The sequence below is a fragment of the Canis aureus genome, chromosome 11 (assembly GCF_053574225.1).
Source record: "Canis aureus isolate CA01 chromosome 11, VMU_Caureus_v.1.0, whole genome shotgun sequence".
NCBI classification, from domain to species: Eukaryota; Metazoa; Chordata; class Mammalia; order Carnivora; family Canidae; genus Canis; species Canis aureus.
This window is the reverse complement of record NC_135621.1, coordinates 42,902,925-42,928,578: the sequence shown is the minus strand read 5'-3', so window position 1 is coordinate 42,928,578 and position 25,654 is coordinate 42,902,925. Positions and strand designations below refer to the sequence as shown.

At 40.9% G+C, this 25,654-nt stretch overlaps 1 long non-coding RNA gene across 1 annotated transcript; it reads right to left on the bottom strand.

Moving 5' to 3' along the window:
- Window positions 1-23,373: 23,373 nt before the first annotated feature.
- LOC144323052 (uncharacterized) lies at window positions 23,374-25,073 on the bottom strand. The gene is made up of 3 exons (XR_013388599.1): window positions 25,002-25,073; window positions 24,424-24,483; window positions 23,374-23,570 (listed from the first exon to the last, which is right to left on the bottom strand). It is a non-coding gene; the product is annotated as an uncharacterized LOC144323052 (long non-coding RNA).
- Window positions 25,074-25,654: the final 581 nt, after the last annotated feature.

The window sequence follows — 25,654 nt, the reverse complement described above, 5'->3', positions numbered from 1 at the left end:
GCATATCTTTTCATTTGAACTTTATAGCAATGCTTTGAGGTCATCAGGGTAATTCTTGGAACTCAATCATTTTATATCCAAGCAGATGGGATGTGAGATTAAGTAACCTATTTAATGATAAAGAGTAAGAAAGAAAACTGGATTCAGGTCTTCTCATTCCTAGTATTTACATAGTTTGAAATAAAAATTGATGCCCTTCCATCAGGATTTCCAATCTAATGGAAACAGAATATGAAAACAAAATGCTAAAGTGGATGGTGGCTCAGGACTGGGGAGGGGGAGATGGACGAAAGGATCCAAGAGGTGGAAGTGGAGACTGGTTGTTTTTTTAATTTGAACAAATTGTCAGAGAAAATAATGTCAAATCTAAGAAATTTCCCATAACAAGATGAAAATGTCAGGAGAGAAATCTTTAATAGAATTAGATATTTTGGGAATTATAATGAATAACTACTTATACAAAGTGGTTAATCAGATGTGTGGCCTGGTGGATGATGGTTTTGGCTTTTTTTTTTTTTTTTTTTGCAATGACGCTTGTATGATGTATTGATGTTATGGATTTGGAGTTGAACGATGGAGATCAGATGGCAGTTGGTATCCTCTCCATTCAATTTTCTAATAGTTTTTCTAAATATTATCCATCCCATGGTGGATAACAGCACCAAATAACAGTGACTGTTTTGGGGAGGAAAAGCTGCCCTGATGCTTTCGGATATGAGGTTAGCCTGAGGTTTCTCAATCTTGGCACTATTGACGTTATGGACTTGATAATTCTTCATTTTGAGGGACCATTCTGTGCATTGTAGGATGTTTAGCAGCATCTCTTGCTTTTACTCATTAGATACCAGTAACATGCCCCTACCCATATACACATAAAAAAGAAAATACTTTTAGACATTGCCAAATGTCACTGGGGGAGGAGGCAAAAATCATTTCCCTTGAGAACCACTGAGTTAGCTAAACGTAAGGCCAGATAAAAACTGTATGTGATACATTTAAAACAATCAGATAAAATGATGGTGCCATGTAAAGAGAATATTTCTGAATAGTGGAATTTATGAGTGATTTTAATTTTTTCTCTCATGCTAAATTCTTCTAAGTATGTACTTGTTTTATAATGAGAAAAATTTAAAAATGGTCAAATTATTATTTTTATTAGAAGTTAAATTATAATGACATAAATAAGGTTTTATTAGTTTGAGGTATTAATTCTCAAGTATTTAGAATACTACTCATAGTATCACATCATTTCATCTTTATTAGCTCAGCAGATCTTTACAATGGGCTAGCTGTTTTCTCCATTTGAATATTAATTAAGTGTCTTAAAAAGGGGAGTAGATTCTATAAAATCCCTCAGGTGAACAAAATGAGCCAGGATCTGAACTCTGGCTTTCTGCTATTAGGTTTTCACTGACTTTGTTTAAAAAGATACTGACAATAAGTCTCAAATGGAGTCACTTATGCTAAGCCCTATGTCAGTAAACCAAGATTTAATACCTCAACTAACTGCAGTTTCAACCTTCACCTCATCCCCAGACATGTAAACCTTAACCAGTTAATATGGAATTATCTAGTCAGCACCAGTGAGATAACCCACCTGATAGATCCCTTTGGCTCTTTTTGGGAAGGCCATCTTTCCTGAAACAATCAGTTCTTTGCCAATAATTTTCTTTCTCTGGCCCCTTTCCACCTTTAAAAACCTTTCCTTTTCTACAGCTTGGCAGAGTTCTTTTCTCCTTGCTAGATGGGATGTTGCCTGATTCATGAATTGTTCAATAAAGCCAATTAGATCTTTAAATTTACTCAGCTGAATTTATTTATTTTTTAACAGCTTCCAGAAATATTTAGCCATCTGGATCAGCTCATCCATTGATAGTCCCAGGTAACTCAAGTGTTAAAGTGCATTATCATCATTGTTTCATCATTGTGGATTTGTCAAATGTTTTCTATGCTGAGAACACTGTGCTTTTTACTTACCTTACCTTCACTCCACACTCTAGCAATAAAGGGAGAGATATAGGTTAGATGTTGGGAAGTATTGTAAAAGTTGGGGCCATGTATAATCCCCAGGTGACTACAGAAAAGTGCTTTGGGTCCAGACCTGGGGTGCACTGGTTGGCTGGGCGATAAAGAACAGAGAGGAGGAAGGTGCCACAGATCACTAATTATATGTGCATGTTTTGGAGGGCAACATATTATGAAGGAGAGGGCTCTTATTGAGTCTATAATTAGATTCCCTAACTTGTCATAAAGCTGATTCTGTAGAACATGGTTTGGGTGTGCAGCAAAGTAGGCTTTCCACTACAGAACTCCAGCAATCATAGGCAGTGTGGGTCCCGGCTGGGGGTCTGCTCCTGTGAAACAAATGACAGAGGAGAGCCAAGAATGATTGCTTCCTGTGGGGACCTGGCTTCCAGAAAGGGAGAGGGCCAGCCACACCAATGGGCACATCTCCAGTCTGGCATCAGGTAACTCACTTCGTCTCCAGAAGGAGGGGGTGTGATTAGGGCAAAGGCAGGAGTGTTTATGGGCCACACCCTTTATGGAAGTTAGAGGGATAGGGCAGAAACATTTTCTTTCATGCTTATTTCAATCCTCCTCTCTTTCACAAAGATTTAACTGCAATCAATGTAATTTCCAAAATAAATTATACTTTCTTTCTTTGTTTCTTTCTTTCTTCTTCATTTTCCTTTTTTTTTTTTTTTTTTTTTTTTTTTTTGCGAAGTCCTAGCATCAATCTCATGGGATTCTTTTAAACAGTACCAGAGCAGCAGTTACCTAAGATAGTGATTCTGTGAGATAAATCAGGGTCCTGAAGTCCTTTGGTAAGAAATAAAGTAAATGGATAATTAAACATGCCTTTAACCTAAATAGGATTAATAGCCCAGTGCAATTGGATTTTAGATGATTTTCAGTGAAATATGCACTTTCTAAAGAAATGCTCCTGAGGGCATCAGACTCAATCATGGTAAAAACATTGGGAAAATATAATTTTTAAGATAAAATGATTTATATCCACTATACAGAAAAAAAGTGGTGAGGAGGTCCTTATAAATAAAAATATGACATCTTCTGTGTGGAGCTGGAAGGACACAGTTAAAGGAAGAACCTGTGATTTGGGTCACAGAAAATCCCTTTGAACAAAAGAGAACCTTCACAAACACACGTGCCCCAAACTCAGAACGAACTGAATTATTAAAGCCATGGGCAGATGTAGACCAGATAAAACACACCAGACTCCACATGAACTCTGCGCTATAGCAGATGATACATCAAATTCAGATCCACTTTTTGAACCTACTCTATCTCAAATGTTTAAAAAGAAGATGATGAGAAATTAAATTTGCACTTTAACATATGTGGTCTTCATTAATCTTGATCAAATTTGGGAAGCAAATCTTTTTTCTAAATCCAATGAGTTGGAATCCAGGTAGCAAAACTTCCTCTTTTTGTTCTTCACAATTTCCTCCTTTCCCCCTTTCCCTCCTAAAATTTTATATGAGGTACAGTGAAATGACAGAATATGGATCAACCAAGTAGAAAGAACATTCCTGAATGAAATGTAGAAAATAGAAATGAAGATGAAATGTAGAAAATGAGATTTCCTGAATATGATTCAATTGCACAGTGTCCTAAGATGTTATAATGAGTGTCCAACAGTCTCTGGAAGTGGATCAGAGCATGCAGCATCACTGCCGTTGTACGCTGCTGCTTTGATGGAGAACTGCAGGAAGAGAAATTGCAATGTCCACTAAATATTTTGAAAACTGAAAGAAAAGGCCTAAAGGGTGAGAAAAGGAACAGTCAGTACAGGGCTAGCAACAGCATAAAGAATTGAAAAGTGTTGGAATTCTAAGATAGATCGAAAGCACGTCTCTTACAAACTAAATAAAATACGGTAGTCATCAAGAAGATGAGAGGGATACAGGACTGCGGCAAGATGACTGGAAGCTCACCATGCTGGATTCTGGGCCACCAGCAGCCCACCAGGTCTTTGGTAGATCCAAAGTTCTGTCTATATAATGGGAAACCAGAAGTTCCAGGATGGAGAGATTAAGGACGGGGCTTCTCTGTTCACTTGTACTCCTGGAGATGGAAGAAGCAGTAGAATAATTCCATTTTTTTAGCTTAAGGATGGTAAGTTGTTTTATTCACTCCATGTACAGCACGATGCTATGGAAAAATTAAACAAATCCCTTTATTTTCTATAGCATGTGACTTGCAGTTTGGTAGAACTTCAAATGTGCTCGCTGGCTAAGAGAGTAGGCAGTTGTTTTGAAATAGGGTAAAGACTTGGACCTCTGGGCTGTGACAGGCCTCCTTGTCTTATTGATTGAGTTTTTCACATGAAGTGGAACCAGATTCTTTTATCCCTTCCCTCGATCTCTTTCTTCCTTGGGAAGTTGGCTAGACTCTTAGGTGGGTCATTTTGCAAGCATTGCTGCACTTCCCTTAATGATTTGCATCACTTTCTGAACACCACTGGGCTGGGGGTGCTCCTTGGACATAACTCATGAAGTCTTCATTATGAAGTATGCTTTTATCCCCAGTTTACAGAAGAAGGAATTGAGGATCTGAGAGGTTGGGGGACTTGGCTTTGGTTATGTGGTTATGTCCAAGTCAGGCCCCTCTGGCCACAAAGCTTTTTTGTTATTCCACAGAGTGGCCACCTTGAGAAAGCAATTCCTCCTACTCCTGGTCTTGGAGGTGTTAGCAATTTATAATTCACTCATAGAGGTTGGAATGCGAGATTTCAACCTGTGCAAATATGAATGTGCATGTGCGTGTACATATATGTATGTGCATGCATGTGTGTATAGATATGATAGATTCTGTTCAAGTGGCTTCTTGCTGCGGAGAGATTCACAGTGTCTATTGTTCCATCAAACTTCTCTTTACATGGGTAGCCCGGGTGGCTCAGCGGTTTGGCGCCTGCCTTCGGCCCAGGGTGTGATCCTGGAGACCCAGGAACGAGTCCCACATCGGGCTCCCTGCTTGAAGCCTGCTTCTCCCTCTGCCTGTGTCTGTGCCTCTCTCTCTCTCTGTGTCTCTCTCATAAATAAATAAAGAAAATCTTTAAATAATAATAATTTAAAAACTTCTCTTTACATGTCTAAAACACTCATGTTGGAATTAGCACTTGAAAATAGTTTATGTGCCAGAGATGTACTTTTGTTTTTTTTATAACCAGATCCACCAAACTCTGTTCCCAAATTCATCTCCTATGAGCAAGCTTTTAGAAGTCATGGAGACATGAGACAAGGAGTGAGCTGTGTTGACTCCCAGGCCCTTCTGGACACTCTGAATCCAGAGCAGCTTATTTATCAGCTAATTTGTTATTCTGGCATTTCAATGGAACGTTTCTTATTCACCAAGCTAATATGAGTTTTTCCCCTTGTTGCTATGTACAATCCAGCCATGAGTAACTACATGGCAATACTACCCGAATTAACTTATAGGCAGAGTGATTTCTGCTAAAGAAGAATGTATTGCAAAAATTTCTGGTTTTGCTCTAAAATCTACCCTAATGGTTTACAGATGAGGTCTAATTTTAGGGTAGCTAAAGTTGTTAGCAACCTGAGTTTGTTAAAGAGTGAATCAAAGTTACTTGAAAAAAAAAAAAAAGATTTTTTTTTATTTCCATACTTCTGAATTTTGTTAATGCCAACACGAATTACTGAGGCCCTATAGTAAACAGGCAACATCTGGAATAATGTGAGGTACTATGTGCAGATCAAGAACACGATGTTTAACGACAGACATATATACCTTCATATGTGTTCTTTTTGTGTGTGATTGACTCAATACTTGAGTGAAGGACTTAAAAAAATGTAGAAGAGGATAGAAAGAGCTATAGAAACTTCTCTCAACATAGGATAAAATCTATAAGCCAGCTTGGCTTGGTCTGATACTCATTTGACTTGGATTTTTTAAGAAAGAAAACAGAAGAGATCAGTGCCCCCCCTTTCCCTCCCCGCTCTGCCATATTTTACTACTTCTGCCATGGATGATGGAGATGAGGAGGAGGATGACCAGAGTGACAGGGATGATGACAACCTGTGACCGCAGAGATCAGGCTGCATTATATGTTAATTCATGGCTTGTCATTTGCATCATGATTAATTGCCTGCATTTTAAGACAGCAGTGGGCTGTCTTAAAATGACTCCATGTGAATTTCGGGATCTTTTCTTAGGAGCAGGTATAAAATAGCTATTGCTAAGTTTCCTCTTTTCCTTCAGAAAAATGCAGGAAATCATACACTGCAGCTTACCCACACACAGTAACACTGAGGACAGAATTTACTAATCAAAATCACACTGGCAGCCTGGGTTGTATTACTTCAGAAAGCCCATGACCCCATTACTTGCTTTCTCACTTGGAAAGAATTCCTGTGAAAGATGATCGTGAGGTATTTGAACACATGCTGCATTTGACACAAAGATGGGATGATCTCCATTTAGCAGTAGGAAAGAGACTAAGGAAAAGTGGGAATTCATACTTAGAATTTTTGTCCTGGTATAACAACCAAAGCAGTATCTATTAGTCTGTGTGTTGCATTTCTAAAGCACATTGGATTTTCAACATCATGGGCAAGTCTGATAGCTTGTTAAAGTTTATAAATGGCTTTACTTAAAAAAAAGATTTTATTTTATTTTTTATGAAGATTTTATTTGTTTGAAAGAAAGAGCAAGTGAGAGAGAGAGCACAAGTTGGGAAGAGGTGCAGAAGGAGAGGAACAAGCAGACTCCATTTGAGCAGGGAGTCCCATATGGTGCTCAATCCCAGGATCCTGGGATCATGACCTGAGTCGAAGGCAGATGCGTAACTGACTCAGCCACCCAGGTGCCCCAAGATTTTATTTTTAAGTAATCTCTATACTCAATATGGGGCTCAAATTTACAAATCCCAAAATACAATCCCAAAATACAATACAATCCCAAGAATGGTTTACTGAGTGAGTCAGCTTGGGACCCCAAAATTGCTTTAAAAGCTCTTTGGATACACTTCCTTGTTTATTTAACAGGATTATTTTCATGTTATTTCCTTTTTGAGGTGAGGACAGTGGCTCAGAGTGGGAAGGGCTTGTCCTGGGCATAGCTGGTAAGGTGTTTTCAAGCTCAGAGGCAAACCTGATACTTAGTGTTTTTTCTACCCACAAAATCTCACACCTTGTCTTTAGGTATCTCATTATTGCATGAAATTGTGTCAATCCTTCCTTAGACATGGGGGAAATTTCTATAATAAAACATAGAATTCAGAACATAAGACTTATGTCTGAAATTCATGACTTAGAGCACTTTAAATTTTGAACCATGCCTCTGCCCTTCTAAACTTTGTATTTTAAAGGAGTTCTCAGGAAGCTTGTATTTATGATTATTCAATTAATGTTGACCTCTCAACAAAAGTAAATGGTATCCACTGTGAGATCACACTTACAGTGATTATATTGAGAAAATGTGTGAGGAAACATGGAGTTTGAATTTACTCTCAGCCTAAAATACACTGAATGTGTCAGGTCTGAATTTAAAGATATGTAGGGTACAGCACAAAAAATAATGCAATCCATTGGACGTGACCTCTAATGAACTTTGGAGATTTTGGAAGTATTCAGAGGAACATAAGGGCCACTGGGGTCTACTTTTATTAAAGTATTGTGTAGTTTTGTAAGTTTCCATTTCTTTATTTTGTTTTCTATATAATGCAGTGTGAGTTATTGCATTTCCCGTGGGGAAACAGCTACTATATTAATCATTTTTTATAAAGCACAAGAATAGTAATCAAAGAAATACTCAAGGAAAGGAAAAATTGGATTATTTTTGTCATGCAGCCAATGAGAATTGACAAATAGGGTGATATTGGATGAAGACTTTCTTTGAAAAGAAAGTTAATTTTCATAGCTCCTCTAAGTTCTATTAGCTGGGAGAACTTAGATTTAGAAAAAAAAGTCGAATTTAATATAACCAGGTACCTGATGTATAAAATCATTCCAAAAATGGTACACAAATTGAGTACTATTAAGCCAATTAATAGTTGCAGAATACATGGGGAAAATATGTGCGTGGGTTTAAAGAGGCACCTGAAATAGAAGATCGTAAGATCAATAGATCTGATTTCTACGGGACATTCTTAGGTTTTTCAAATGTTTTAAAAGCCTTTGAGTTCAATATATTAAACACTTGAGATTTAGAAGACAGCTTGTGTCAATGGTAGGGTGCAGTCTATTATCCCTGAGCACCAAAGCAGCACCAAGGTGCTACTTCCTGAAGTAGCTCAAGAAACTTCTGTACTTGCTCCATTACTGGCTGAGGCAAGTGGATGCCATTAGTGCAGGGATTCTTTATTACAATGTAAAGATAAGAGCTTGTGTTCTGCGGTGCCCCCAAGAGCTGAGAAATGCCTGGTGTCTCTTCAGGGCACACCCACGGAGGTCATGCCAAGACTTCATTCTGGAGTAGCAGTCGTGCTGGGAATTTCCAACCTCACACTCAGGTCACAGAAGGAAACCTGAAGCATCTGGCTCTTTCTAGAATAGGGAACGTTAAGAGAAAAGTAAGGACCTTCCTCAATTCTCTATCTTGGGAAGACATATATGCAATCATGCCCTAGGGCCAGAGGCTCTCAACGAGCAGTCCCTGGACCAGCAGAATCAGCATCACCTAAGAACTTGCTAGAAATGCAAATTCTTGGGCTCCCTCCAGACCAATTAAGGAGGAAACACTAGAGCCAGCTGGCCAAGTAATACTGTTTTGTGGGTAGGTCTGTCCACTCTTCATCCCCATATATCCAGTGCCTCCATCAACTTGTTTTGGATACCCTCTCCTGGATCACTGTCTTTCTCTGATTCACCTAGATCTCTCTCATGCACATCAAAGTCTTAGCTCATAAGCCATCCCTATAAAACCAGGTAGGGCTGAGGGCCCTTATCTGCACTTTGGTATAACCCTGCCCTACATGGCAGTCAAGATCTAGAATCTGGGCATATTGTCTGTCTTCCCACTCACTCAAACAATGGTGACCATGCTTCATTTAGGCAGGCCTGGGTTCAATTCCCTGCATTGTTCAGTAGCTGTGTGATCCTAGGCCAATTGTTTATACTATCCACACTCTTTTCTCATCTTTTACCTCCCAGTCTAGCATGGGTGCCAGGATTTCTGATCCCAGAAGAGATGTTTGTCCAACTGAACTCAAATGAAGTAAACCAAAATGCTTATTGACTAGCAGACCTTAAATGCAAAAATAAAATGGAATCCTGAGCTCCCAGGTAGCCATGCAACCAGGGGGATGAGCAGAATGTGGAGAATGCACCAAATGTCACCTACCAGTCTTGAAGCAGGGGAGGAGGAGCACCATGTCGTTTGGGAGAAAAAGCACTGAACAGAGACTCTTGAGACCAGGGCTCATGCTACATCTCCAGCATTACTGCTGCATTTTCATATTTGTAGAGGGGAAGATGGAGAATCTTGGTCTCAATGATGGAGTGTAAAAGGGCCATTGGAAAAATGCAAGATTGAAATAGGCAAATCTATAACAGTCATGGGTCATTGAGTATCATGTGCATGCCAGACATGTCGTATGTGCCCTTTACTTCTCAGGACTCAAGAGTTTGGGGTTATTCCTCTCCACATGCTATAGTAGAGATAATGGGAGTTTCAAGGGGTCCTTGAAAGTCTCATACCTGGTAAAGGGCAGCTTCAGGATTTGAATTCAGAGCTGTTCCTACCAAAGAGAAGGTTTTTTTTTTTTTTTTAAGATTTTATTTATTTATGAGAGACACACAGAGAGAGAGAGACAGAGACACAGGCAGAGGGAGAAGCAGGCTCCATGCAGGGAGCCCGATGCGGGACTCGATCCCGGGAGACTCCAGGATCACTCCCTGAGCCAAAGGCAGATGCTCAACCGCTGAGCCACCTAGGTGCCCCAAGAGGAGGTTTTAAGCAGCATGTTTCCTCCTCTCTTGCACTCAGGAGGTATGACTATATTGCTATCTGTGTATGCCAACAGTCACGGAAGGGCTGAGGCACAGAGTAAATAAGTTGATGTCAGACCCTTTGGTTCACTTGCTTGGTGATGTGGTGAGGGGCACACTGGCTAGTCCATAGGGGAGCTCCCCTGTGTGGTACAGTGAGCTGGCTACGTCCTAGCGTCAGGAGAGTCCCCTTCCTGCTAGGTGTGCACTGTGTCAGCCCAGCGGGAACAACAAGGGCTTCTAATACCGCTGTCAGGTAGGTTAATCACAAAGTGCCATGAGAGCAGCCCGCTGCATTGCAATGATGAGATCAAGCAGTGAAAAGGGAAGAAAAATTAAGATGGAGTTTCTGTTCTGAAATTGCATCTTGACCAAGAATCAGGGTACCCTTGTAGTGGAGGCACCTACAGGTTAAATGATTTGTCCAAGGTCATATAGAAAGTCAGTGGCAAGAATAGGTTCAACTCTGGATCCCGAGAGTCCTACTTTCTTTCTTTTTTTTTAAAGGTTTTTATTTATTTATTCATGAGAGACACACACAGAGATAGAGAGAGAGGCAGAGACACAGGCATAGGGAGAAGCAGGCTGCATGCTGGGAGCCCGATGTGGGACTCGATCCCAGGACTCCAGGATCACGCCCTGAGCCAAAGGCAGACACTCAACCGCTGAGCCACTCAGGCTTCCCAAGAGAGTCCTGCTTCTTTAAGCCCAGCCCACAGTGGCTCACTTTCCAGGACAATTCCTGCATGCGAATTCAGTGGCCTGCACACCTGGGAAGGCCAGTCCTCATGGCACATAGGCCCGTGAACTTGGCATCTGGGAGGTTGCCTATTAGGTGGAGGTTGCCTATTTTTGACTCTCCCTAAATCTTCTTCAAACTCCATATTGATAAGATGATCAGATCTTTAAAATATGCTGTTTTCTCATCTCTGAGGATTTGCTCTTACTTGGGCCATATGTTAAGGAAGCAACAGTTTTAAAAAGAGAACCCCCTTCCTCCACTTCCATCCCTACACAGCCAGTGAAGAATGGTGGAGTCCCTTATGGCCTCTTTAGCTAGGAGAGGCCCTCATGTAAGCCCCATGAGCTGAGCTGATTAGGAAAGTTAAAGCACATATTTCAGAATTGTGTGACTGCCTTCCAGAAACTGGAAGAAGCAGTGAGTGAGCCCTGCTGAGAAGCAGTGGTGTTGAGTGCATATGTCCAGCAGGCAGGTGCCCCTGGGGACAGCAGGCTTTTGTTAAAATGATTACTTAGACTATCCTGATTTCTTGGGTCCAAAAGTCTATGTCATTGCAGAGTGTCCTGGATGGATTTCAAAAGGAAAGTGACACTTTATTCAGGATGGCTCTTTCAGCCATTGGTGTCTTTGCTACTTCCGTCTGCGGCTGCCCTTCCATAAATTATTGTTACAATGACATTCTGACTGACCCAAACCCCTTGCTGTTGGCTCTGTGCGCATGTATAAATCTAAAAAATGTCTGTACAGCTTTAATCGTCCTTTCTTATTACTTACAGAGGATAGCGTTTCTAAGTGGCTTTATTTTAGATTATTCTTAATTTTTTTTTAAAGAGGTAAGAGAGTCAAACAGTCTGTGGGAATCGGGGGACCTCGGAGCTCTCCCTGGACCGGCTCCTATTTCTGAATCGACAGGGTCATTATGGTTAGGTGGACTTATTCTTTAAGTATAATTGTTAATTGTGTGTGTGTGTGTGTGTGTGTGTGTGTGTGTATCTGTAATACATAATCGTAGAAAGTGTATTACTTAGGCAATTATTTAAATAGATTTACATCAGAACACGTTTCTGGCATTTCTAGCCTACTTAGCATTCAGAGTGATATGGACTATAAAATTATTTAAATCTAATGATTAGTTGTTGCAAAAAGTCAATGTTATTGGGCCGATAATGTCTCCTGAAACAAATAACAGTGCCAGACAAAGCATTATCTGTTTCCCTTCCCTACTCACGTTGTTTAAGGCTAAGTTTTGTTTTAGGCTGGTGAAGATTTTCTAAATCGATTTCAAATTCTGTTGCTTCTTTCCCACCCCCGACACAAATTACAAATCTGTCATCCTTGGCATAATTATCAACAGTGGCCACGTTTATTAATGGACTGTCGTCAGCTCTCTAAACCTTCCTTAAGAACCTGCGGTGGAAATCCTCATCACCTAAAACACATACACGGATACGGTTGGGATGTATAGGCTAACAGGAATTCGAGAAACACATTCCAAGGGGAATTAACATGGGAAGTTTGCTTTTTGACCGGGAAAGAAGAGAAATCCTTGAAAGTGCATATGCAGGACTGGAGATCCTCTCATCAGAAGAATAAATGCTGTTCAGACTCTCCCAACACCATTTTTTTTTTTTTTTTTGCCGTGTTTTTAAAATACAGGAAAGCACATCACCACTTAATGATAGACGCGGAGTTCAACCTCAGAGGGAAGTCAGCCTCTTCTTGGCAGGGTTGAATTAGGCTCCTTCGCTCTCTCTTTTCGTTTGCATTATTCAGTGGAAAAATACAAAGTGGCATAATGATGGGAATAAGTTATCTTTTATCAAATCTGACTTTAAAATTCAGGTTATGTAAAACATAGAAACTCATAGGAAATTCAATCAGAACCTCAAGTCACATTATGTACTCTCTGTTCTTGGGCAACTGAACACTCCTTTGAGCCCATTCCTGGGAGCAAGTCCCAGACTTTCCCTTCTTGGCTAGAACACCTTTTGCCAGCAACTTCCACCAGGGGAAGCTCTGAGCACGTCAGTGCTTCACAGGGAAACTGCGAGACTCCGACAAGACAGGGCAAAGAAGCAGACAGGGGAAGCTAAGAAAATGTTCTGCAATCGCTTTCCCAGAGATTAATGACACTGGGTTTCTTTAGGATCATTACACCATAATTTAACTACTAGTAGAGAATGCGGAGCCTAGTAAATATGTAAACACCGTTTGGAACTAACACCTTCCAGAACCCAGTTTCTTTAGGGGAGAAAACCCACTTGCTGTTTGCAAACTCTAGTTCTTCAAGGATCTGAAATCCCGGTTTTGCTTCTTCAATCCCTCATCTGTAGGTTACTGAAAACTACTCCCATTCATTCTCCAGTTCACCTTGGTTTTAAACACACATGCACGCACAAACACACGCGCGCGCGCACACACACACACACACACACATCCACTATCCCATAAATGATAAATTCGACGTCTGTAGAAAGACAGTCACCTAATTGCACAGTGAAGCAGAAGAAAGCCTTGCAAATGGTATACAATTTTCAAAGTGTTCCAAGCCTTAGGCAAAAGCCTTTCAACTGTGTCTAAAACTGAATGATAAAATATGTTGTACAAATTATCTGTGAACAGGAAACATGTGGTAGTGGCAGGGGACTGAAATGTAACACTTGTAAAGAAATGGGAACTGCCAGTCATTTAGACCCCTTTTCTTTCTTTCTTTCTTTCTGTTTTTTAGTTGCAAGTTTCATCATCTTTTTTTATCTCTCATCGTGATGTTCAAGTTTATAATAAGACGCTTATCAGATCGCGCCAGGCCAATTGCAGCTTTATTTTAAAAAACAACAACAAAAAAGAAACAGATGAGGCTCAGGCTTTGGTTTTGCCCACCCCCTCCCCCTTGGTAGGACTCCTTCCCATTTCTCCGCTCTGTTGTTCGGAGCCCCGATGGCTTGCGCGTGGAATTTTGAAAAGAACTGAAAATCTTCTGACACAGAAAGCATGCAAAGCTCAGGTAATCACAAGTGGAGGAACCGTTCCTCAATCCTTGGTTTTCACCGGGGAAGGGCCCGGCTGGCGCTGGCTCGATCACTGCTAACCCCGAGGCCCACAGGCTCCCTCCCGCAGGGGAAGCGCCTGGTCCCTTTCCTGGCTCACTCTCCACGTTGGTCTTGGAGCGGCCGGTGGAGATCTCTGTCTTTCCGAGAAGCATCCTTTCCTCCTCAAGGAGACCAATCACGGTCGCCTGCGGTCCTTACTGACGGGGACTGTGATGAGCCCCTACTGTTTACCACCTAGAGTCTTCAATTCTTGCTGCGCTCACAGCGACTATATACACAGATATTTCCAGCCTTCTGCAGCTCGCCGAGGAAAGCTGAAGTGTTAGTAAATTTCGTATTTACAGAAAGAGGAAAGGAGAGGGGAGTCTGTTCTGCTACATTTGTTTTCTATCATGAAGTTACTCAGCTTCCATCTCATTGCTCAGTTACACTCTTATTTTAGCTCGTCTTTTGGCACCTAACTGCTTAATGGCATTAAAAATAGCATACTTAATAATCTGCCTGGAGCACAGACCTGCCTCCTTAGGGTTGGGGCTGCTTCTGAATGGAATACCCTGGGACAGTCCTCAGAATCGAAAGGGGAGAAAAATGGTGGAATTTGCAGCCCAAGCTCAATCAGCAGCAAAAACAAGGAGTTGAAAGAGTCTCCTCCCCGTAAAAACTCACAGACCTCATTAGGAGTGGGGGGCTGTCCAGTCGGATACATACCCCTTGTTCCCGGAGCAGCCTTATATCCACCTGCTCTGACAGGGAAAAGTCCTCTTTCTCCTCCCTTCCTCCCTCCCCCCCTTCCTCCCTCCCCCCTTCCTCCCTCCCCCTCTTCCTTCCTCCCTCCCTCCTTCCTTCCTTCCTTCCTTCCTTCCTTCCTTCCTTCCTTCCTTCCTTCCTTCCCTTCTTTTCCTCCTCCCCTCTTCCCTCCATTTCTTTTAATCCTACAATTTATCGTAATTTATCGAATACTTCCTTTGTGTCAGTCATAGTGAGGAGCTGTGGTTTTGACGAAGAGGAAGGTATGGTCTGTTTCAGGAGTTTGTGATGTGGTGAGAAAACTGGAGGAGGTTCATAGACAGAATCACAGAACCAGACTTCTCTTTCCCAACATGCCAGAGTGTGTGTCTTGCACTCACCAAGACACAGTTATCACATTTTGGTGTTCTTGCAATATTGCTTTGGAATGCCAATCTTTCCATCCAATTTCCCTGAATTTCAGCATGTTGCTTAGAGGGCATATGGTTCTCCTTCTTTCCCTCTGCCTTATACAATCATTCCTATCTTTATGCCTTCTTGGTCTATTTTTTTAAATCCTTTTCTGAAATGTCCCCTTTTCTCATTTTTATTTAGTTGAGCCCTTCTACTTCTTGTTAATTTGTATCATATAGCTGTTTTATATGAGACCTCTAACACTGATTTATTTCTCATTCAGATTATTTACACAGTTCAGTATATATTATACCTGTTTTGTTTCACTTCTCTTCTGTCATTCTCTTACCGCCCTACACAAAAGTGAGAGCAAGATTATATCATATACTGTACTTTTAAAAAATTTGATAGCATTAGGGGGCACCTGGGTAGCTTAGTCAGTTAGGCATCCACCTTCAGCTCAGGTCATGATCTCAGGGTCCTGGGATCCAGCCCCACATGGGACTCCCCGCTCAAATGAAAGTCTGCTTCTCCCTCTACTCCTCCCCCATCTCATGTGCTTTCTCTTTCAAATAAATAAGATATTTAAAAAATAAACAAATAAAAATTTAAAAATGGGATAGCATTAGAAATAGCAAGCGTTGGCTGAGTATTCATTGTCTGCCAGGTGGCATGCTAAGGTCTTTCCATGATTCGTCTCATACTCACAACAATCTTATGATGTAGAGTGTTACCGTTCTCTACATTTTTCTCGGAAGGAAACTAACGAAGGGATTTTTAAGTTAACTTGTCAAACTGGCAAAGTCTAAATTTGAACTTGCATATCTTGGCTCTAGAGCCCATGCTCTTTAATGCTGAGCACCTAGGAAGTTTTCAATAAACATCTGCTCAAGGGAATTGAATGGGAGACAATTTGCAAATCTGAGAGCCATAGAGAAGCCTGTTACAGGAATGCCTTGGGTGAGTGAAGGGGGCAGGTGGTGAATACTTTTCTTTTTTTCCCTTTTTTTTTTGCCATTTGAATGGATTAGGAGGTTTGGATGTATTTAACCTTTAACCTTCATACCTCACAGGCACACAGGCATCTTTTGTCATGTGGGTATGTGGAGGAGTCTGGGAATGGTGGGGTAGGCAAGGTAGGCAAATGGGGTTGGCTGTGTGTCTGTGGATCAAAAAAGAGTAAAGAAATATAATGAATAGCCCATTTTTGTGGCAGCACATTTTCAAATTTATTTAATACAGCTCAGGTGCTTCATAAATTCTGTTGACTTGTTGCTTAGATGTGTCTCCTGACACCCCCACCCCCCACCACATGCTTCCTCATTGTGGCCACAGGCATAAGGGGAAATTGTGCCATCCTGGGGTTTGCTCCAAAATCAGAAACAGGACACAGCCTAGTTGTTATAATAATTTCCACAGAATCTGTTGGTGCACACACTAAAGTACTGCCGTTGATTTGATAGGCAGATATAGAGGATGCTGCTATCCATGAACATGGGACTTCAGGGCCTTGGTCATAGAGCAGGACATTCTATAGTCTTGTACATACTTTCCTACAGCTGCAGGCTGGTCTCTATGGGGAAAACTAAACATGAAAAACCGTGCTGTTTGTGAGCAGATACTCTCAGAGAAGAGATTGGCACTTGCTTAGTGGTAATTCTGTAGCTAGTCATGTGAACTTTCCACCCAGTCTACATTTTCATCTCATGAGCAGCTTTTGGTATCCTAAACATCAAGGCACTGGATGGGTGAGTAATCTCTGAATTGTATAACATGATCACATTGCAAATGGCAATCATGGAAGGTCGAGGTCCTTGTGCCACCCAATGACACATACAACTGCCTGGTCACATATTGGGAAGGGCCCCATCTAGTGACAGGTGATAGAGACCCTGTCTTGCTAACTAGAAGCCATCTTCTCCACTGCAGCTCTAGCCACTACTGTTTGTGTCATCAGTCTGTCTTCTAGGCCACATTCAGCAGGGTTGGTTTCTGCTCTACTTAAGCATTCTTCACCTTCACCTTTTATTATATGTAATTATTCCCCTGTCATGCCTTTACCTTCTCTACCAGTGCTTTTTTTTTTTTTTTTTTTTTTTCCCGCAGGTAGCTGGCTCCTAGGTGGCTTCCTTTTGACCCTAGTCAAGACAGGCTTCTCCTCTTAGCTTTTCTACTCCTCCCTCCAGCCTGGTCCCCATGGTCTACTCTAGCTGCAACTATGGCCTTAAATGTCCTTGCTATTCTCCCTTTCAAACAAAATCCACCATCCCCATCCCCCAGACCAGATCATTCCAAGGCTGATGAACAACTTTGACCAAAACACACACCATTTGCTGCCCTATGTGTTTCTGGTCAACTTCGTTTCCTATTCCAAGTCTCCAAGTTTCCTCTTGGACATATTTTTCCCATATCCCCTCTTGTTTTCAGCAGCGGCTGACCCTGCACCTGACTGCACAGAAAACACTCCGGCCTGGGTTTTCCCCACCTCACATTCCCACTGTCAACATGTTTACAGGCAGAGCCAGCCTTGACCCTTCTCTCCTTGACTTTTCCATCCTTCCTCCTTTTCCCTCCACTCCCCCTTTCTCCTTATACATCTTGTTTCTCCAAAGAGACAGTGTTTCCTATATGTCTACAAGTCTATCTCCATTTCCTCTCAAGAGCCCACCTTTTCTTGTGTCCTTTTATACCTCTCTCCCCTAGTGAGCTCCTCTCATTTAAAGACTTTTAACTTCCTCTTTTCTGCTTAATCTCCACCAGTATGCAAACATGCATAGGCATCTCCCATCAATAAAGATATTATTCATGTTGTATCTTTTGCAGTGGTTAATTCCCCATCCCTCTCTTTCACCTCATAATCAGACCTCCTAAGTGAGTAGCCTACACTAGCAGTTGCTACTGTCACTTCTTTAATTCACTGAAATCTGCCTCTTGCCCCTGTGCTCCTCTGGGACTGCCCTTTTTAATGTCAATAATAATTTCCAGATGCAAAATCCAGTGGACACTTTTAAGTCCTCATGCTTGCCTGATTGCTTAGCAACATTTGGCGTCGTTAGCTACTTTCTTCTTGAATTTCACTACCCTTTTTGCTTCTAAGACACCAAGGCTTTCCTCTTTCCTTGCTGGTACTTCACATTTCCTTTATTGGCTATAATTCTGCCTACCAAAACTAAATGCGGGGTGTCATAAATATTTCCCTTAAATTTCTTTTCATGCAGACTCTTGGTAGGCCATTTCACCTCCTGTCTATCACTGAAACACCAGTGACTTTTCATGTCTATATTTCTAGGCTAGGTTACTCTACTAATATTAAGACAATGACTGACTGCTTACTCTATATTTTCACCCAGGTAAACAAAGTTACTTCAACACAACACACTCAAGCATAATCAGTATCTTCCCACACAAACATGGAATCCCTCTTCTAGTCCTTCCTTTGCTAAGCGGTACTGACACCCGCCCAGCTATCTGATGTAGAAATAGAGGAGATATCCTGGATTTTAACTCTTCCTCATACCCCAGAACCATTGCATTGCAGAACTCTTATGATCTCTAGTTCCTTAGTTTTCATGAACGCATCTTCTCCCCTCCTCTGCCCCCACCACTGTCTTTCTTTGAGTGAGTTACCCACCAAGTGGGAATGAGCAAATGCCTTTCCTCTGGGCACATTAATGTCTACCATACCATCGCTTTCCACGTCCTCTTTCCCCTTTGCACATCTTTCCTCTGTTGCAACCATCTTCCTCTTTTCTCATCCCAATTGCATTCCTGCTCAGACATTATGTTCTTTATAATGCTTGTCCTGACTTAACTTAGGTTGTCATTCCCATCTCTGTGTTTCTGTGATATTTCTTGTGGCAGAGCACTTTTATCATTTTGTATTATAAAGATATATTTACTTCCTTCAAAACTATATTTTGAGCTCCCTTACAGCAAGAATTTTGTGCTTATTGTTAGGATTTATCCAGTATTTTTAACACCTGACACAGTGCTGGGCACATGCTTATAGATTGAATACAAGGAAGAATAAATAGCTTAACATTTCCAAAGAGATTAAACCCTTCCTCATAGCTATCTGCCACCCTTGTATTTCAGTTATTTAGTTGGTAAATAGAAAGAAAGTTAGTGAGTTATTGCATAATTTAGTGGAAAGAGCATTGATTAACCTTGAGGAGAACTAGGCTAATCCTAGTAATTAGGCATATGACCTTGGGCAAGGAGTCACCTCTCTGGATTTCTGCTGTTTTATCTTTAACATTAGAGAATAAAATTAGCTGATTTAGAAAAATATTTCCAAGTCTAAAATATTATAATCTAAAATGCGATCTTCTAAAATTCTAAACAAAATGGTTCTTAGTCTTAGATCCTTGGTTAGGATGTTTGAACTTCCATAAACTGTGTGAAATTGCATTCAAGTTTCTGTTGTTACATGCTGTGGAAGGGATTACTCATTGAGTAATATGTGTAATAATGTGTTCTCTTCCATTAATGCCATATACAAAGTTTTATTTGGTCACATGGCCACCCAGGAGACCCTTGTAGCTGGTCACCCTTCTGTTTCCTGGTCTCCCTTGTAGCTGGATGTGACAAAGTCACTAGGTTCTGTGTGACAAAAAGACTAAAGGAGTATAAGCAAAAGTGATATAGGCTACTTCTTGTCATCCATGCCTGTCCTCCACTCTTCCCTCTCTTTTCTTAGGATGGAAGGTAAATATGATGATATTGAACCAGTTTGGGCCAAGAAGGGTGATATTCCAGGGGTTGACAGAACATTAAATCAGAAGGAACCTGGGTCTTTGAATGACTATATGTGGCGAAAGCTGTACCCCTGTCACCCCAGACTTCTGTGTAAGAGAGATTTACACCTTTTATTGTGTTTAAACCACTGTTATTTTTAGTGTTTAACAGAATATTGAGCCAATATCCAGCCTAGCAAATTTATATGTGTTTATTTCTAGAAAAAGTGCTCGTAGATTTCAGCAAATTTGCAAAAGGATTCATTGGCCCATTATGGTGGTGAATTAAAGATTGCCACAGATTCTTTAACAGACTTCCCATTGAGAGTGGGTTTATGTCCCCTTTCCTTTTTTTTTTTTAATTTTTATTTATTTATGATAGTCACACACAGAGAGAGAGAGAGGCAGAGACATAGGCAGAGGGAGAAGCAGGCTCCATGCACAGGGAGCCCAATGTGGGATTCGATCCCAGGTCCCCAGGATCGTGCCCTGGGCCAAAGGTAGGCACCAAACCGCTGCGCCACCCAGGGACCCCTATGTCCCCTTTCCTTGAATCTGTGACCACTTTGCCAAAATGAATACTGCATGTATAAAGGTGTGCCAGTTTCTAATCTAGGGCCTTAAGAGAATGGCAGCTTCTTCTTCTTGTCTCTTGGAAGATTGGCTTTTGGAACCTCACTGCCATACTGTCAGGAAGCCCAAATAGCCCAGGGAGGAGTCTGTGAGGAAATTCTCCATGGCCTCTTCTTTATTTCCTTTAAAACTCACAAGAAAACTATGAAGACTATATTACGATCCTGCATTACAAACGAGAAAAACAAAGGACAAGGACTTTAACTTGCCTGAGGCTACTATTAGGAAACAGTAGATTTCAGCTTTGAACCCTGGCAGTCTAATACTGAAGCCTTTATCACTGAACTTTGTTGCTCAATATGACACTAATATATGTTAGAAAAGTTATAAAAATTTAATAGATTTGTTATTTAACAGTCTCTTTCCTAATGGACCTATTAAATATTACTATGGTAAGCTAGTCTTCATATAATTCATTTCTATTTTGTGGCTATCCATGGAGACCCACAATAAAATTTTAAAATATTTTATTGTGATCTAGCTAGCTATTCATCCTGCCCAAGAAAGCCCTGAGAGATGGAATTTTATAATCTTGCTAACAATTAACAAGTCCTGATCATTTCCGCCCCTTCCTTTTCCTAAGTATATATACTTTACGGTATCTTGGCATTTGAATTGCTTTCTACAACATGCACCTCATGTTCTATATTTCTTAGAGGTGTATGCCCTACATTCACATCCTTAAGTTAGCACTGCTTTTTCTGTACAAGAATCCAAGTGTTCAGTCTCTGCTCATGAGCCTCCTTAAGATTCTGTTGGAACAAGCCCAATTAATGCCTGAACATGACCCCTTTGTGTGGATTCATGCACAGTTATATGCACAGCCAATCTGCCAGTCCGGACCGACAGCCTCACACCAAAGCCTCCATTTCTCAGCAGGAATCCAGCAAACCAGATGTCAAGTGCATATTTCCTGAGTATTTTATGGGATCCACAGAGAGGCTCTCACAGTATGGTTCAGGCCTCAGTTTAGTGCAACTTGTCAAAATGAATTGTTTCATTTCTGTACCACAAATGCCAGGTTGAGGGAAAATTTTTTTAAAAAGAAATTCTGCATAAGAGTTTAGGCTTTCATGTTCTTAATGAAAATCCCATGGACTTGTGGTTGGGATAAGGTCCTGGGGCTGGGGGTGGGGAGTGTAAGAGTCTGCTTCTTAAGCAAGGTGGAGAGCAGGACAGTGTCCTCTGTCTCAGCTTATTCAACTATAAGGGAAAAGAGCTAAGACTCCCTTCATCAGTTCCATCACACCCCCAAGGTGGCTGGGCAGGTTTGTTGGCATTACGGCACAAGGCAGTGTTTTGAGGAGTTCTCCCTCCCTAACCTTGAGAAATGTAAACTATTGGCAACAGATCATTAGACAAATTCTCATTTGCTCTCTGGGGTTTTCTAACCTAGTGTCCACCATTGGATCACAAGTGGTGGTTTGCTTATTTCATAAATGTGCAGTAGAACTCTTCTTCCTAAATCCCTTGGCATTCATAAGTTAATCTTCCATGAAGAAGTTGCTTTTGTTGCACAATGGTTAAGAAGTTGGTGTCTGCATTAGACAGAGTGGGGTAAAATACTGATTCTGGAATTCCATAGTGAAGAATTTGGGCAAATCACAGAGTGGATTTTTACATGTCTAAGATGTGGATGGATATGGTACATCCAGTAGTACTGCCACTTAGCCAAGATATGATGTGTACTCTGCTTAGCTCAATGCATGCAGAATCAACACTCCACAAATATGATTATGCATTGCAAATGCTACTATTGATATTGATATTGCAATAACAATTATAATTATTGATTCTGATCCATTATCGCTCCTTTGTCAGCTATCGTACAAGATAGAGATCTTCTGGTGATGCAGAAGTTGTTTGTAAATTCTCCTTTCTAAATTACTAGTGTCACATTGTAGGTCCTCCATCCCTTTTAGCCGAGTTACATGGAAATGTTGTATTTTTCCACCATCACTGACTTTCTTTGTTAAGCCTAATTTTCAGTTACCCAGCAGTCAGCCACAGCCTGTCTTTCTCACCATAATGAGCTGTTGGTGCTGAGTGACACCCCATCTAACCTGTATTTTTGAGCTGGGCAAGCACACTATTTCAGGAGGCTCAGAGCCAGCCACTGGGATTATAGGGACTGAGTATGGCTACTGTAAACTGGGTGTCTGTACTTGGATTATTCTAGGTGTTGACAAGGTCACCGTCTTTCCTTAACCCCAGCAGGCCATCGCTTTTGCTTTTTCTGTTTAAGCTCCTGGGAATCTTGCCTTTCCTGTAGGCTTGTCTCAAACTCCAATTTGTGTACTTCTGCTACTTATTTACTCAGTCCCCGCTATCCTATGGACTGATATCTAAGAACTATGTATAATTCCAAGAATCCACTTGACTTTAGTGGTAACATTTACCACCTTCTATACATACTCACTCTATCCTTCCTTTAAAGTTTTTTGGCAAATTCTGTATCAAGTCCAGCCTACTTCTTCAGCCTTCCCTAACTATTGCAATCATCACTGATCCTTTGCCTCTTAGTATTTCACTTAATTACGAAATATATTTTCCTTTGTGGGTAACTTGTCTCCTTTATAGATAGAGACCATCCCTGAGCTTTCTCTGGTGAGTCCTTAACAGTCCTTAACTGATGAGTCCATTGCATATAATCTCTGTCAATGGATAGATCGACTAAATTGCAAAATAAAGAAAGGGCTTTCTGTGTTCCCATAACTGAAAGTCTTGGTGTCAACAACTTAATATTTTAGAGAATGAATGTATTTCAGCTAAAGAAATGCTAACATTAGAATCCTAGGACTTTGGTTCAAGTCTGAGTTCTTCCATCCACTCATTTGTTACAGAAATTCAAATGTTCTGACTCTTCATTTGCCCATATTTAAAATGGAAATAATGTATCTATCTACTATTTTTTTTCTTGAGAATGAAATTCAATAATTTGTGTGAAAATGTTTTGGAAAGCATGATGTTGTTATTACTAAGAACCCTCTATTTTACAAATAATGGTGTCAAGATGAATTCCTGGTATACCCTTATTGTGATTTTATTACCAATGTCCTTATATCATAACCAGATTATTAGTTTTGAACAAATGGCTTTGCTTCCAACATTTGGGTATGTTTGTGGTCTTCACTTGAAGATGTGTTATTGATTCAATGCTGTTTACCATTGGCGGCCTGTCAATTGAGTAGGTGATGGAGGCTGTCTTAATCATATGGGCAGATTCAGACTCCACAGAGGAAGAGAAGATAACTTCTAGAAATTTATGACTTCAAACATTGGTATAGAGAAAGGGAAAATTCTTTAAAAAAAAAAAAAAAAAAAGGTAAGTGCAATTCATTGGTTTTATTGAGACCATCAGACCAAACCTCCATTGTCTCTGGCTTGAGTTGAGGTCACATCCTCTACTTAACCATTAACCATGGGTAAGCTCTGAGAAGCAGAGTAGAGCACGGGTGATTTAGGAGCCCCTCACTGGTGTTGTGAACAAGAATGAAAGAAGCTGGATTTGACTTGGATTTTTCTCTTGAATCGGTTACTTTTTTAAAAGCTAGTTACTTCTAGCAAATTTTGTCTTTCCTATTCGGCAAATTTTTATTTAAATAGTCCTTCAGAAGCAGTTCTTTGGAATTCTGTTTAGGAGGGTGCTTTGAACCTCTAAGATACAAAATTCACTTATTAGTTGTATGCTGTGCATTCCTAATCAGATCCCATTACACGGAGTCCTGCAGGCTCCGTGCTCAGGCAGTTCTCTTAAGAAATGATGATCTGCTCTTTTGCTCTTTTGGCAGCTGTAGCAGGGTTAGAAGCATTGTGTGCCACTTTTTTTAAATTTTTTTTTTTAATTTTTATTTATTTATGATAGTCACAGAGAGAGAAAGAGAGAGAGGCAGAGGGAGAAGCAGGCTCCATGCACCGGAAGCCCGATGTGGGATTCGATCCCGGGTCTCCAGGATCGCGCCCTGGGCCTAAGGCAGGCGCCAAACCGCTGCGCCACCCAGGGATCCCCATTGTGTGCCACTTAACTGGCTTCTTTTAAATACTTTGGGCAAAGCCTTTAGTTAACATTGTTGCTCAAGTAAAAATATTATTACACTTAGCACACTTGGTGAAGAAGAGGCATTAGGCTGGTGGACGAGGATGGTGGGATTTACCTATTGACGTAGACAGCTATTTGAAGACATGGCAACGTCACTTGCAGCATATCACAGCGTCTGGCAAAGGAACACAGTAAATGGTCACTAAATTAATGATCCATTCCATGGATAGAGCCCAGCCTCAATGTGATATTTAAGTCCTGTCTACAGTGTTCTTGCCACAGACAAAGTACTTGTTAGGCCTCTTCTAGGACACTTCTGATGATAGAGAGCCCTGCAATTCTGGACATAGCAAATAGGACTGAACCAAGCCAGAATGCAAGTGCTGGTTTTTATCTTCCCTTTCTGTCTCTTGCCTTCCATGATGGCAAGCACCTCAACCACCTTCCTACGCCAAGGTGGTCTAAATTCTCTCAGCACCTCTCCCGCCCTATCGAAATTTACTCCTAAGAAAGGCTTTGACAAATCCTTCCCTCTGAGGTATAAACAAGCAATTGTAGCTCAGAATATTACTTCCCCTTGGGGTCATTTGCATTTTATCAGAACATAAATCTTTAAATTTAAAGAAGTTAATCTCGAAGAGTAAAATTTCAGGCTTCTACCAATGGCTGGAAGAGAAGGCCTCCATTCTTCACCTGTCAGCCGTAAGGCCTTCTGGGACCCTGAAATCATATCTTGTGGGCAGCTGTCTTACATCGTGCAGAATCTAAGAGGAAGCATAAGCAAGTATCATAGAATGCTACGGCCTCAAGGTTAGCAAAGTCCCCATTACTTTCTCCCAGGAATTTGCATTCTCCTTTGTGTTTTACCAACAACAAAATCTTCTCCAATCTCAGGGCACTGATGTATTTTATTAGTTTCCTTAGTAAGTCATTTTCTATGATTTTGGAAATAAAAAAGGTTTCTGGACTATCCCATTGGTAAAATATTCCATCTGGTTTTTGTTTTTGTTTTTGTTTTTGCTTTTGAGGCTCTCTATCCCCCTAAGGAAATAGAAACATTTTTACATTAAGGGAACTATGTTGTGGACACTCTAATGAATCCTAAAGAAAGACCCCTCAGTTTGAGGGAATAGCCAGCACACTGAACTGAAAGCAGTCTTAGCGCCAACCTTGGACCCAGGGCTGGCAATTAGCAGAAGCTCTGAGCATATGCCTGGATAATGAAGATTTGTAAACCGGGTCCTGCTGGCTCCCCAGTCCTTGTGAGGCCCGCTGCAGTCTGCAAAAGGTTTGAAGTGATTTTTGTCCCTGCTCAAAGATCTGTAGGATATGCCAGCAGAGTAAGA